Genomic DNA, 14,874 nt, shown 5'->3' with positions numbered 1-14,874 from the left:
CTTTTATTCTACATGACACCCATTAACTACTTAAGGGACATTAAAGTTCTACCAAACCAAGTTGGGTAACATTTCATTTGGATTGCCTTAAAATGGTGTTTCTCAAAGTGTGGTCTCTATATTACCTGCTTGTTAAAATGCAGGTTTCTGAATTTCACACAAGACCTACAGAATCAGAGTCTGAAATCAGGCCTGAAGATTTTGCATTTGAACAAGTTCTCCAGGTGCACATTAAATTTCGAGAACCGTGGCCTTAGAGAAAACACTTCCCTAATTTTGGAATTCTATACATTTGAAATCCTGAATACTAAATTTCCTTAATAAGAAGAATACTTGTTAACTTCCCAGAAGTCCCTATCTTAATGAAAAGTGTAGACTGTGGTATAAATAGTGAGGTTTGTTTGTTGGTTTAATTGCATAAACAGTAAAAGTTTTCCCTGTGCTAGGTATTGTGCCAAGGAGCTGGGGATACAATGACAAAGATGACTCAGATCCTGCCTTCAAGGTGTTTACAGTCTATAATTAAGAAGGGAACTGGGGACACTTAGCATCTTGCCTGGAATCATTGTAGGGCCTTGGCCGCAGTCACCTTAGTAATCGAGTTCACATAGGATACGGGGGTAGGGGGCTCCTTCTAGGAATTAAAGTAGGGAGAGGAAGAATTAATTTCTCTCTTACGTGGCTCAGTCACAAATGAAGATGTTTTTTGGTTTGTTTTTGATATCCTGGGGAAAAAATGCAGTAGGAAACAGGACAAAGGCGGCAAATGAAGTAAAGGATGAGAGTGGGAAGTAAGGGGAGAGGAAACCTAATAGCGATATGGATTAGGGGGAGGGGAAAAAACCCCAAAAAACCCTGCTGACTCTGTTCAGTTTAAGGTGAGAAATAACAGGATTAGAATGTCAGACTGCTGAGTCCTGCAGACGTGAACCATAAACCTTCTCTGAGCTGTTCAGCGTTTTTCCTCTGCAGTCACTAATTAAATATTCCCTTGAAATAAAATAAAATAAAATGGCTTTTTTTATTTTGAGTCAAATAGAAGGCATATTATGAGGCTATAATGGGGCCAGGTATCTGGCTGACCTACACAGGCGTGAACGTGGGAAGGATCTACCGGAGGGACATCAGGACAATAGAGGGCTTATCTCTGTCTTAAACTTTTCATAATCACTCCTCATTTCACGTGCAACTTTTATAGCCATTTATTTTCACATGTAGTCTCTTTGTCCTAACTAGCAGTAACTGAAATTACGTGGAATTCCCCGTTGTGTTATTTATGCAGAGCTATAAGCCAGAGGCTCCTCAAGGACATTATAAGTAATATTTGAAGTCTAAAAATCATCCACGTGTTCAATGGGAAAATTGAGCAGGCCAAGCTCAGGAGTTGCCCCAAATCAGGGTGGCTCAACAATTCAGTGTCCTTTGCACTATTCTCCTCTCTTATCCAGATAATATCTCTATAATAAACTGTCCACATTCTTGCACACAAAGCTTGCTATATTGGTAGATGCCTCAGTCTCTTCTCACTCATTTCACGACAACACAGTGTCTGTGTCCCAAGCTCAGTCACTGATATATTTATGATCAAATATCCAGCACCTGAGGCCACAGTGAGTCCATTTTCCATTTCACTTTGCTCTCCTATGAGGAGCAGGTCTGCCACTAAATAAGAATTTAAATAACTAAAGCCTAACAGAGCTGTCACTGGCCCTGTGTTCTTCTGTTGTTTGCCTGAGCAAAATCCATCATGACTCTATATGCATATGCCATGTGTCAACTGTGTTAAAATTAGCCAATTTTCCTAAGCATAAAAGTGGATTTTTGTCATATCACATGAACCATATATCACAGAAACAAACCAGTTTTTGTTGTGGTTTTTCTTTTCTTTCCAAAATGCATTAAGTCTTTTTAAGTCATTGCTGAATCCATTTCACTCACTGCATTTTTGAGGTACATTTAAAGAAACCAAGCAGAGGAAAGAAAAGTCTCATACAGTGCTGTCACCTGGAGAGAAATCTAGTTCATTATCAAGCCAACCACGCCTAAGAGGCTGGGTTGCTACACCTGCTTTAGGTAAGAAATACCTCATATGTATGCTGCCCTGCATTGAAAATTTGGGATAGTGCAAAAATAATTAAAATTTAAGAAAATAAGATGATAAAGAAAAAGAACTGTCACTTATTGAGCACTCTCTATGTACCAGACATTATAGGAAGTGCTAATTCTCCATTATTTCATTTCATAGTCAAAACTATCCCATGATATGAGTACAGAATATACCCATTTTACGGATGTGGAAACTGAGGCTTACATAGTAACTTGGCAAGCAACTTGTCACGGTCACATAGCTAGTACATGGCAGACCTTGCCAATGACTTGAACCCAAGTTAGTAGTCCCTGAGCCTATTCTCCCCATGACTAGGTCATCTCATCTGTAACTGAAAGCACATTAAACATCTACAGACACGATATTGAGGTATCAGTGGGCATCTAGGCCAATTCTTGCACTGCAGGTTTCTTAACAAAGGTTATAGGGGTGTTGTCACGGGCTCAGTTGCCTTGCGTTTCTCTCAGTCAAATAAATCCCCATTTAGCTTTGGAGAAGGAAGAGGAGGAGATGAGGTGTCTTATGTTCTCCCACCACCAGCACAAGGCGCTGCTTTTAAGGACTGTGGATTAGAGCAAGCCTTTGGGAAATTCTGCTTGAGCCCCTGCATAACGCCTCCGAACCTTGCTAAGATCAGGAGGGATGCAGCCAATGTACTGAATAGGCAGCTGTCGGTACGGTCCCTTTTGAGGGGCCTACAGCTCCTCTCAAAAGGGAAAAACACCAGTCTCCTGCTTGGGTTAAAATCTGTGAATTTATGTTTCGAAATGCTCAAGTGTTAATTGAGAGGGCAGCACATTAAATCATTATTAGTCATTAATACTTCAGCACAAATTAGTTGATCAGGTTACTGAGACGTGTCAAGGGCCCTGAGGAAAAGATATTTTGATGGAGGTGGTGGGGCAGGGAGGGAGGGAAGGCGGAAGGACCAAAGTATTGCTTCTAACACACACACACACACACACACACACACACGCACGCACGCACGCACGCACACGTCCTCCGTTGTCCCTTTGGAGCTTGCCAGGACTGTACTTACAGGTAAGTGTTTTAACAAAGGTTCCAACCACTCCTCAGCATCCTCCAGGCAAGAACCTCGCCTGCGCCTCAAGGCCGGGGGTTTGTAACACAGCCTTCTGCCTCTAGGGGTCTCCAGTGCCTCGAGGCTTCAGGAGGATGCTGACCTTGCTCTGTTACTCTGCAGGGCTCAAATCCCAAAGGGCCAAGGTTGCGGAAAGCGGAAGAGGCACGTGCGGGGAGCCCCCGAGGACCCCATCACCCACCGGAGCACTGCTCATCCACCTCCCTTGCTCCTGCCCGCTGAACACCGAGTGAGGGGGAGGCAGAAATTAACTGCCCCCGCCCTCCTTAATGAGTGCTTAAGCATTCTTATACCTCAAGGAGATTCCAAGGACTTCCCTCCGCAGACCCACCCCACACACTTCCTGGAAGCCCCATCTCCAGGCTACCAGACTCCACCAGAGCGCCAATCGCCCCTGTCTCAGCCCGGGCTCACGATGCTATACAAGGCCCCCGGAGTAAGGGACAGAGCGGGGTCCCCCCTGCCCTGATGGCCAGACTCTTCCTGAGGCTTGGGCAGCGGAAGGGAAAGGACAGGACGGTGAGGGAGGACCACAGCCTGGCTCCTGGGACACCTGAGTGCCCTATGAAAGCAGAGTCATTGAAGGCCAGAGGGTCCAGAGAGAGTTTTTCTGAAAATCTCACAGCTAAGGAGTATTGGAAAAAGTAAGAAACTTTGAGAGAGGCACTGTTCCTCTCCATACATGCTTGAATAGGTTGCAGGGGGTGGTGGCAAGGCCCTGGCTCTCTAACCCATCCTATGACTGGGGTTTAAGTCCCAGCTCCACTAGTCACTCTAGCTGTGAGATCTTGGGTAATTGGCTTAACCGCTCTGTAATTTTTTTCATCTTCAAAATGGGAATAATGGTATCTATCTCATAGGCAGTGGTTAGAACTGACTTAAAGATCACACAGCTGGTACATTCAGTGCCTAGCACTGTACCTGACACACAGCAGGCATTTGTTCATAGGCATTGAACTTCAAGCATCTTCAATCACTGAGAACATGGAGAACAAGAGGGATTTGTCCTAGGCTCCCTGAACTTCACAGGTGTGTCGGCATTGATGAGAGTCTATTTTAAATCAATTTTAGTATGTCACCTGTTATTTAAAATGAATCACAAGCCTTGCTTTTTAAAGGAATTCTGTAGTATGGTGGTTTTCAATGTGTTTCTGCACAGCGTTTAGGTTCCAAGGAGGTGTCTCAGGGCCCACTTTCAGGTGAGGAAAGAGAAGCGACAGGTGAGGGAGCTCCAGGACCCCAGGCCTGCTTCAGTCAGGGAGGTCTACTTTTATCTGCTTCATATATTGGAATTCTAGGTAAGTATTTATTTGATTAGAGTCTTCTACTGCTTTTTAAAAAGGTTAGAACCACTGCTAATATACCCTTGTGTAATTCAGGGAAACCTTTCCTCCAAGCCTAAGGACACTCAACTCTTATTTGTTTTGCAAGCCTGCTCTTTTGAAAATGGAGTACACCTGTATTGAGAAAGAGGCACTGAATATTGAGAAATATTCATCCCACACATCTTAAGTACCCAATATGTGTAAAGCATTGCAATTGCAACTTTGCAGCTTTTTTGAATGCGCACCAACCTTTTGGGCCTTTTCCAGAAATACCCTGAGGGTAAGAATGCTTCCATCCCCTTCCTAGCCAATGTAGCCTAGACCTCGGAGCAGTTAACCTCACGTTGACCACAAAGGTGCCCTTTGCCCTGGACATAACCTAAGACAATGATCACATTGAAAGCCCTGTGTCGAAGAGCATGGGCCTTGGGATCTGACAGACCTGAGTTCAAATGTGAGCTCTGCCACTTCCAAGCTGTGTGACTTCGGGTTATTTAATGTCTCTGAACTTGAATTTCATCTATAAGCAGAAGATAACAACCCTTCTCAGAGGGTCATTAGGTGATTAAATGAGCAATGCCTGGAGAGCACTTAGCATGGTGCCTGGCATATGGTAACCATTGCCAGGTAGGTCTGGATGCACCGGCATCCAACAGCAAATACCCAAGCTAGTACCTGACTCTCGCCGACCACAACTAAATGCCGTCACTGCTCTCCATGGAAGTCGGTGTCTTATGAGCTTTAATACTTGGGGACACAAAAACGGCAGCTGCCTTTTTCTGAATGTCTATTGTGTGGCGGGTATTTTGCTGTTTTTCAATCATTGCCTTTAACTGTCATGATGTTTGTGTTTCATGATGTACGGGGATATCCTCTCCATTTTACTAGATGGGGATACTGAAGCTCAGAGAGGTTGTGTCATGTATCCAGGGTCACACAGCTAGTGAGTGACCAAGACTAGACTGAAGCCCAAGTGTGTCTGACCCAGAAATCAGGGTACTTTTCTACCACCCTTGCTGACTCTCAGAACTTTCCTGTGTGGAAGGCAGAGCGCATGGTGCAGGGACAAGAGCCCAGGGTTGAATGTCAGCTGCTCTGGGCCTTGTCTTCCTCAATTTCTGTCTGTAAGCAGGAATGATACTTATTTCATAATGCTGTAATAAAACTTAAATGAGATAATATAAGTAAAAACAAGCCTAGTACAATTTTTTTCATAAAGTAGGCTTAGGATATATATTAAATAGGTATGAACTTGCCGCACCCATGTTTTATCTGCTCTCCAAATCATTTCTTTTTTTAACCTTACCAGAAATATTCATAGAGAAGATACATATGTATGTATGTGTATATATGTGGAGCGTTGCATGTGAATATACATGTGTGTATATGTGTATATACATATATAAGAAAAATTACAGTGCAAACTACCATCCAGCTCAACTGTCAGCATCTCAGAAGCACCCCCAGACTGTATGCCCCTCCCTGATGAAATTCCCATTTCTCCCTCCAGTCCAATTCACTTCTCATCTTGTTAAAAAATAATTTTCTTTTCCCCTTTCGCTCATGCCTCTGGGTTGTCTCCAGCCTCTGCTGTGCCTGTGCCTGTCGCTTCACCAAGGCTCTGAGTGACACGTCATTCATGGGAGAGAAGTGAAATAAAGTGGTTCAGCAGAGCAGGGACGCACATGCGTACGCGTGTGTATGTGTGTCCACACCTCCTACCTCTGTGGAGAGCAGCAAACCAGACATCTCGTGAGATATGTCTTAACCCCAAAGAACAGAAGGGACAAGTGGACCGATTGGAGAGAGGTTTGCTAACATGTGGGCAATTTACTGCTCCCTATGACATCCCCCCCACCCCACCCCCGGGCCACTGAGTCTTGTACCTTCTGCAGTGGGGCATGATCGTCACGGCAGCTAGAACTCTGGTTACACTGAGTCCACAATTTCTCTTCTTTAGATCCCCAGGTTCTACCCCACCCTGGGATTTCTGACAAATCAGTTTCCAACTTAAATGTTCCCTTCTCAAAGAGACCTTCCCTGACGACCACCGCAATCACTCTCCTACTATACTCGATTTTGATACTTTTCTTCATATTAGTACCTGAAATTATCTCATTTGTCTACATGTTCCTCTTTATGGATATCATACTAATGAACAACGTGAACTCAGGATCTAAACTGGGTTAGAATGTCAGCCACTCCACTTACTAGCTTGAACAAATTGTTTAACCTTGCTGGGCCTCCAATTCATCATCTGTCAAATGGGAATACAGGATTTATTAAAAGGGGAATCATAGAATCATTATGGGAAGGAAATGAGTTAATGTATGGAAAGCCTTCAGTGTAATGCCAGACACATAAGTACTACTAAAGTGTACTTAAAGTACTACTATTATCAGCTATGTCGATAATAATCATTATTATAATTATCCTCCTATCTACCCTCTAGAATGTAAGCATTCTGACGGCAGGGCTTTTATCTGCTGTTCCCTGTAGAATATCCAATGCCTAAGAAGAGTACCTGGCACATATTCATAATATACTGAATAGTTCCTGACAAATATGTCTGAGAAGCCCAGTCCCAACCCTGCCTCTGAGTGCAGGACAGGGCCATATAAACAAATCACTACAATGTGGTGGCTACAGTACAAAACCAGAGTCTGAGTGAGTTGTGCAGCGGCGTAAAGGAGGAGACAATTAATTCCTTCCCAGGGTCTCAGGGAGACTTCACAGAGGAGATCACCCTTACAGTCTTAAAGCTCGATAACCCTCAGGAAACAGAGAACAGGGCAAGGGAAGGTTCTCCAGAAAAGCAACACAGCACATCTAACAGCCTCGGAATACTGAGGCAACTGCCTGTAGTTTAGGTAGCTGGAGCGAGCAGGGGGAAATGGAGAGATGCAAGGAGAAGCTGCTGGACCAGCTCGTGAAGGGTCTCCTGCTTGTGATGCTAAGAAACTTGGGTTTTATTCCAACAGTAGTGAGGAGTCATTGCAGAAGCACAGTAAAGGAAGGAGCATAATCAAATTTACCGGTTTGAAAGATCACCCCAGCTGCAACGAGGAGGCTGGGTTGGCTGGCCCTCAAAAGAGGAGACAGGGAGACCAAGTACTGGGAAAGTCCAAGTGAGAGGGGTGACAGCTGACGACGGAGGGGAGGGTGGGGAGGGAGGGAGGAAGGATGGCTTTGAGAAATCATCAGGAGGTAGAGCTTGTCATTGGGGATTGATTGGATGTGAGGGGCTGTGTGAGAGAATGCAGAGCACAAGACAACTGTATTTCTTAATTTTGTCGCTGGGCGATTGGTTGTCCCATTAACCAAAGCAGAGAATTTGGAGAGGGGAATCATTTTATGTGTGAAATGGGTACATAACAAGTTCGCCTTTGGACATTTTAATCTTGGCGATCATCAAAGTGAAGGATGTTTTGTATGAAAGGATGTTGACAATTGTTGAGCATCTGTCATGTGCCTGGAACTGTGTGTGGCTCCTTATGTATTTTATCTCATTTAATATTTAGAGCAGCGGATCGAGGGATGGGGCATTATCATTTTTTTATAGATGATAAAACTGAGGCTCAATGAGTAACGATCCCTACTTAACATAGTGAACACCAAAGAACAGTTAAGTAGACCAGTTTGATTAAGCAAGATTGAATGAAGTTCATACAAAGAGACGGATCAGAAAATAAAGTAATAAAGGTAGTTTGGGAGCAGATCATGGAAAAATTTGACTGGAGGTATTAACCACCCCACACGGGTGTTGTGAAAATCAGGTGAGAGAAAGCTTGTAAAGCATTTTGTAAACTATAGAATGCTCACCAAATATGAGGAGTTTCGGGCTTCCCCGGTGGCGCGGTGGTTGGGAGTCCGCCTGCCGGTGCGGGGGACACGGGTTCGTGCCCCGGTTGGGGAAGATCCCACATGCCGCGGAGCGGCTGGGCCCGTGAGCCATGGCCGCTGAGCCTGCGCGTCCGGAGCCTGTGCTCCGCAGCGGGGGAGGCCACAGCAGTGAGAGGCCCGCGTACCGCAGGAAAAAAAAAAAATATATATATATATATATGAGGAGTTCCAGTTGTGGCCAAACCTTATTGCAACAAATGGTAATAATAAGATCATAGTGATAAGTGAATTATAGAGTTCAAATCCATACTTATTAAATAAAATTCAATCATGATGTCTTCTCCCCGTTCTTCTTACTGATAGGTCCACAAAAGAATCTCTAACATATAACAGTGACTTTTCTTTCTCCCCATCACACCATCAACATGACTGGTTTGAAGGAGAACTCTCCCAAGAAAAGATGATAATATGGTAGACATGAGAAGGAAGAGATTTGAAAGTCAAACGGACCCAGCTCATCCCAATTGGTGTGTCCTCAGACTTCGGAGTGAGACCCTAAAGATAATTAACTTCGTTATTTCTATTGTCAGGCAGAAACCAAAAATATTAGGATAAAATCCCCAGGCCTCCTACCTGATGACTGTTTGCATGTGAACTGGAAGCGGCAATGCTCCACAAATGCTGAGGGTGGGCTGAGTCACTGTTGATAAGGTCTCCATCAGATAAGCCAACTTAAGCTATCTGTGCCCTCCTTGGCTTTCGATTTCAGAAATACATGACCAGACACTCTCTGGGCTACTCACAATCCCTCCCTCCATGTTCTCTCTTTTTATATTTCTGGCTCCTCTTGTTTCAAGCCTCTGTCCTTTCTCCACATTCTCTGTCACTACTCTGCAGGATTAGACCAGCACTGCCCAAAAGAAATAGAATGAGAGCCACATATATAATTTTAACTTTTCTGATAGCCACATTAGAAAGTAAAAGGAAATGGGTAAAACTAATCTTAATATATTTTATTTAACCCAATATATCCAGAATATTATCATTTTAACGTGTAATCAATATTAAAAGAAGCAGTGCTGAGATATTTGACATTCTTATCCTTCAAGCCAAGTCTTCAAAATTCAGTGTGTATTTTTACACTGACAACATGCAATCCAAGTGCTCCAAGAGCTACATGTAGCCAGTGGCCACCATATGAATAGCACAGTGTGGGGCAGCGCTCAGTCCCATGCGGTATCAGATTGCCCACCCTTCGCTCAATCCAGCATCCCAGATATATTTGCATTTCATGTGAGCTTCAGTAAAAGGAATGATGGAACTGGCTGTTGAGGATTCCATGCTATAATGATGTTCCTCAACTTTACTTCCATCTGCATGGCAGAGTGACAGTTTCCAGAGAGATCAGATGAAACCCATCCACCGCTGCCCATAGTCTGAAGTATAACTGAGCTGCCTCTCTCTTCACTCCCAAATGGAAGAGGCTTTAGCGTACAATCACTAGCCACACGCCCGTGGGCCTGGACCTCTGCCTTAGCCCCTAAACGTGGCAGCAGATACTTGTGAATAATAAAGAAAAAATGCTTCAGTCCCACCCACCAGCTGCAGGGTCATTTAACACAGGAAACAAAGGTGACAACAAGGCCTTGGCAGAATTTTCAAGAGAAAATCCGTATCCCTCAGGACTTGTCCCCAGAATGAACTCCGGGGGCGAAGCAGTCAAACAGACTATGTTCTTAGGGATTTTCCTCTTGACCTGAGAGCAATGATGGCATGACTTTAGGCAAGTCATTTCACTCTTAGTGCCCCACCAGAATTTTGTCCATGTCAGAAGGGGCCACCGAAGCAACCAATGACAGGTAGAGTGAATAGATGTCTCAAATCAAGTGAAGACCAAGGAATAGGGTTACACCAGTCCTCTCACAGGACCTATGCTTTCCCTTGACCTTTTCTCTGGGAAACAAGGCTCACTGTTGGAGCAAAGGTGTGTGGCTGACCAGTCAAAGCCCTCTCCTGATGCCATGCAGCCCTTGGTCCTCCCTTGGTACTGCCCAGGCTGGCAGACTACCTCCCCGCTCTGCTGTTCAGCTGAGCAATCAGAGTACCTCATGGTACAGCTGCGGGCAATACCGTGCCCACCCCTTCTGCTTTTGTGGTCTCCTCCTTTGTGACTGCTACAGCATATGTTTTATTAAAAAGGAAAAGGAGGGGAGATGAGAGGTTTTGTACATGGGCACGCCAAGAATCTTAAGACTGAAAATCTTCTCCTCCATGCTAAATGCCTGAGGGCTTTGGCATTTTGCTGGCTCCATGTAAACCCCAATAGGGATATTTGGGTGGGGAAACAGGAAATGAAGGGAAATCAAGGCTCTCTCTTAGGAGATTCTGAGTCTAAAAAAAATATATGAGAAGATTTTCTCGCGTTCTCTTGAAATTTGCCTACTTTCCCCCAATATCTTTCTCCAAAATGTTTGATATGTTGTTAAGCTCCCTGACCTTGAGCACTGTTTTTCCCATAATATATGGATTAGGCTTGAGGGTGGATAGAAGGCTTAGGTAATTTTCGGTGCCTAATGAGATGTCCAACATTTCAAAGCCCTCTGCCTGATCTGAGGGCAGCTTCCTCTAGGCCAATCCCTGCTTCACGTAATTAACCCAGGTGTAAATTGTTTCCAGGATCCAAGTGGAGCAGCAGTTTAGGGCAAACCCCATGGAAACATGCAAGCCTTGAAGTTTCCAGCCTTCTCAGCTGTGCTGCAGTTAGCCTCTCTGTCAGCTGGAATCTTTTTCCCATTTCTCCCTCTCCAAACAAATCCCACCCTATCCCCCATGGCACAACTCTAATTCTCCTTCCTTGGAATACTGATAGCTCTCATTATCTGTGCAAATCAACTGTAGATTAATTAGGTCCGCCTCAAGAGTCTCTTGTATTGAACTGCTGTTTAGAATGTATGTTGTCATTTACCTTTCTCCCAGATGTAAGCCTATTTTCCTAACTAGAATGTAAGATCATTGAGGGCAAAGACAAAGTCTTATAAGACTTTTATCCCTCACAGCCCTTAGGTCAGAGCCAGAGGCAAAGCCTGTGTCACTGCAACCTCCCATTCCTGTCAAGTACAGAACAGCTGAATCAAATCACAGTTACTAAGATTAACCCATTCCTTAGGAGGAGTCAGGAGAGTCTGGGGTTGGTTTGGGAATGATGAGACCCACACCCTACTCCATAGGTTCCCTTAATTGCTGTGTGACCCAGAGTAAAACAGTTCATCTTTCCAAGGTCCTCTGCCCTCCTTTTTCCAAGAAGGAGGCTAAACTCATTCTAGTCTCCTTCTTAGGGTAATCAAAGATAAAGGAGGCTATAAGGCCTGTGAGGATTAATGAGATGAGCTCCCTAAAATGCTCCCAACCCTTTGGAAGAGTATGCAATTATAAAATGTATACAAGGTCTTATTATCTAAGAGAAAGAGTTGAATCACCAAAAATACACAGCACAGTGGGGAAAACAAAACACTGAGTGGGAACTCTCAACACTAAGCATCCCACTCAGCAGAAAGTGCCCACGCAGATGTCTCCAGTCCCTTCTGATTACCTCTTGTTTGTGAGCTGGGGAGGGACTTTGGAGCACTGTCTCAGAGGGGATGTTTTTGGTGCGACACTCCCCAGTGGCTGGCCTGTGTCTTGGGAAAGGGCATCGGAAGGAGTGGATGATGCAGGGATGTTCTTTGCCCTCTGGCCTTTCTCAGTAAACAACCTCTTAGGAGGCCAGAAGGGAAAACCCAGAGGATGATCTTAAGGGCCTAAATGGGGAAGATGCTCCCCACCCATGAGTCTGGCCCAATGCTAGCGGAGCAGGAACCCTCCTCCCTCCCCAGCCCTTCCCTCCTTTTCTCCTTTCTTGTGGCCATACTGCACCACACAGCACTCCATTCTGGGAGATAAAGCCAGCCCCATTTTTGGTGAGGAGGGAGAAGCAAGAGTCAGGGATGCTTCTGTCTTCTCCATGGCTGCAGAATAGCTGTTAAACCCTTTGGTGCCAGTTGCCCTCCAACAGGGAAGACCATGGTCTGACATTTGCTTCCTTTCCCTCAAACATTTCACAGTATCCAGGCTCTGTACCAGCTCAAATCATATCGCTCCTCAAAGAAGCAAAGCATGCATCTTTCCCCACAGTAGGCAGCAGCTAAAAAGAATGTATATATATGTATAGCAACAGCTATGATATTGATAAGATTTCAGGGTCATTGTGTCAGCATTGCTTGGTCATGCCCCCGGTGCTGCAAAGCAACTTATTCTGGATGGGAGGGAACTCCAGAGGGTCCTGCCTTAAACAAATAACATACACATAACTGTGGGAAGTCAAACTCGAATATCACTTTGCTGTTGCCTGATGTCATCAGACTGCCCCCCAGGGGATTTTGTAAAATACTTTAGCTGCTTGGTTAATGCTGGCATTGCCCTGTATTCCAGGAGGCATGGTCAGAAAGAGTGTCCCTTCCACATGCACATGTCTGGAGAAGGACAGAGGCAGAAATACTTGACTTACACTATACCTTTTATCCTCCAGATTGCTCTGTGCTGACATATCACTGTCCCTGCTGGATAAGGCTCAGATTACGCAGCTAGAAGCCTGGCTTGTTATAATTGCTATCCTTTTAACAAAACATTTGCTCCTGCTCGGGACACCTGACTCCCAGAGCTAGGAAGAGCACACACACAGTTCTTTATGGAGGCGTCTGTGCAATCATGTTACAGCACATCAGCTTGATTATTAGTTCATATTTGGCTTAGGTCTATATACTCTGGATAAATATGTACCATGCAGGGGGACTACTTGGTGAGGAGAAAACTCCTCTGGGCTGGAAGAGCAGCTCCCAAGTTCATATTTCTACTAGGAAGGAACACTCCAGGCATCTGGGGCCTGGGCAGAGAGCTGCACAAGCATGCTTCTTCTAGCGGCAGCCTGCTTCCTGCATACAGCTGTGAGCACAGGCACACACATATATATACACACACACATACCATAGGCAGCATTAGACTGTGTACCCAGCTCATCACAGAACCGGGGAGAGAGAGAGATCACCAGATAATCTCAGTGTGCCCCTCCTTCCAGCACACCAATGCTCTCCCCAGTGCCTCCAGCGCACTGCCAGGTTCAACTCAATCAATGGGGTTTCTGCCACCACCCGGGGAGACTATTTGCAACCCACAGGGGTTCACTCTTCAATCTTGTTTTTTTTTTTTTTTTTCTTGGTTGCATGTGCATGGGAGAAAGAGACAGGCCTCTAGAGACATACCAGGGAGCTCTATAGACATGTGAATATAGCTCTAGGAACATGTGAATACCTGTGAACATGTGTTATCATGTATCACAACCTCCATCCCAAACATAGTGAACCGTGTACAGTTCAGTCCAGCATCTGCTGGGCATGCAGAAGTCCTTGTCATCTTCTGCAATTATGCAGTCCGATTGGATTTTCTGAAGCTAATGGGAGTTGCACTAACTTTGAGGACTTAAACCAGGCAAAAGCAATATAGGTCAGGCAGAGTGCCCAAGTCGTGCGGCAGCCGTGCAACACCAGGAGGCAATAATAGGACGATCTCTAGCTAAACCCCAAAGTCCACTGCTCAGCTCCACAAGACAGAAACTAAGATGTGGGGATCATTCCCTCTGCCTGAAACTGCCAGACACCAGGGCAAGAGGGTTGTAGGAGGGCAAAACGATCCCCTTACCAAGAGACACACCAAAAATATAACGAAAAGGGAACGGAGAAAAACTACCAAAACCCTGCACTGTTACCTTGAATCCTTGCAAGAGCCCTCCTTGCTGTATCAGCTGCTCCCCAAACCTCCACCGATTGGGAGGAGACTCCTGAAAGATTCCAGGATTTTGTGCAACATCTCCAGTGGCAGCTTTCCAAAGTTTTTACTTCATGATTTCTCGTGGCTCCTTCTCATTTGGGGAAACGTGAATGCCTCCCCCTCAGCGTGTGAAAGGGAGTCGATGTCTCTTTTCAAATTCCTTGCTACCCGCTTTGCTGCTGCTGCTGCTGCCGCTGCCGCTGCCGCTGCTGCCGCCGCCGCCGCCGCCGCCGTCAGACCACTTGCCTGCTGCCTTCCAGCTGAGCAGCAAGGATGCCCGGCACCCACAGCATGTTTGAAGTGGGGCTTCGACGCTGGGCCGGGGCGCACGCGGGTGGAGAGGGAAGGAAAGTACCAAATCCGACCCGGGGAATCCTCTGTCCCTCCTCCGAAGAGAAAACCAAGATCGTGCCTTCCTTCCAACTCTAAAGAGACTCACTCACCCTGTCTCTCTCCCGGAATCACTGCCTTGCACATGGGTAGAGACAGTTCCTCCTGCTTCACCGCTCCCTCGTATGCCTGCAGACCTGCCCAGGCGCTCGCCGCGCACGGCAGGTGCACATCCCTGGGCAAGTGCTAACGGGATCCTCCGAGCTTAGCGAACGGGCTGCCCGAGCAGCCGCGGGCAGAGCAGCTTC

The 14,874-nt window shown here is 45.6% G+C and overlaps 1 protein-coding gene across 1 annotated transcript in view; it reads right to left on the bottom strand.

Annotated features, from left to right (window-relative positions):
* BRINP2 (BMP/retinoic acid inducible neural specific 2) overlaps positions 1–14,212 on the bottom strand; it is a gene marked incomplete at its 3' end in the record, with an annotated part of 115,750 nt that extends 101,538 nt beyond the window's left edge. Inside the window, exon 1 of the mRNA XM_082662220.1 lies at positions 14,175–14,212. The remainder of the gene's footprint in view (positions 1–14,174) is intronic.
* Positions 14,213–14,874: the final 662 nt, after the last annotated feature.

The sequence above is a fragment of the Grampus griseus genome, assembly GCF_964374135.1.
Source record: "Grampus griseus genome assembly, chromosome: 1".
Lineage (NCBI taxonomy): Eukaryota > Metazoa > Chordata > Mammalia > Artiodactyla > Delphinidae > Grampus > Grampus griseus.
This window is presented reverse-complemented; position numbering and strand designations above follow the sequence as displayed.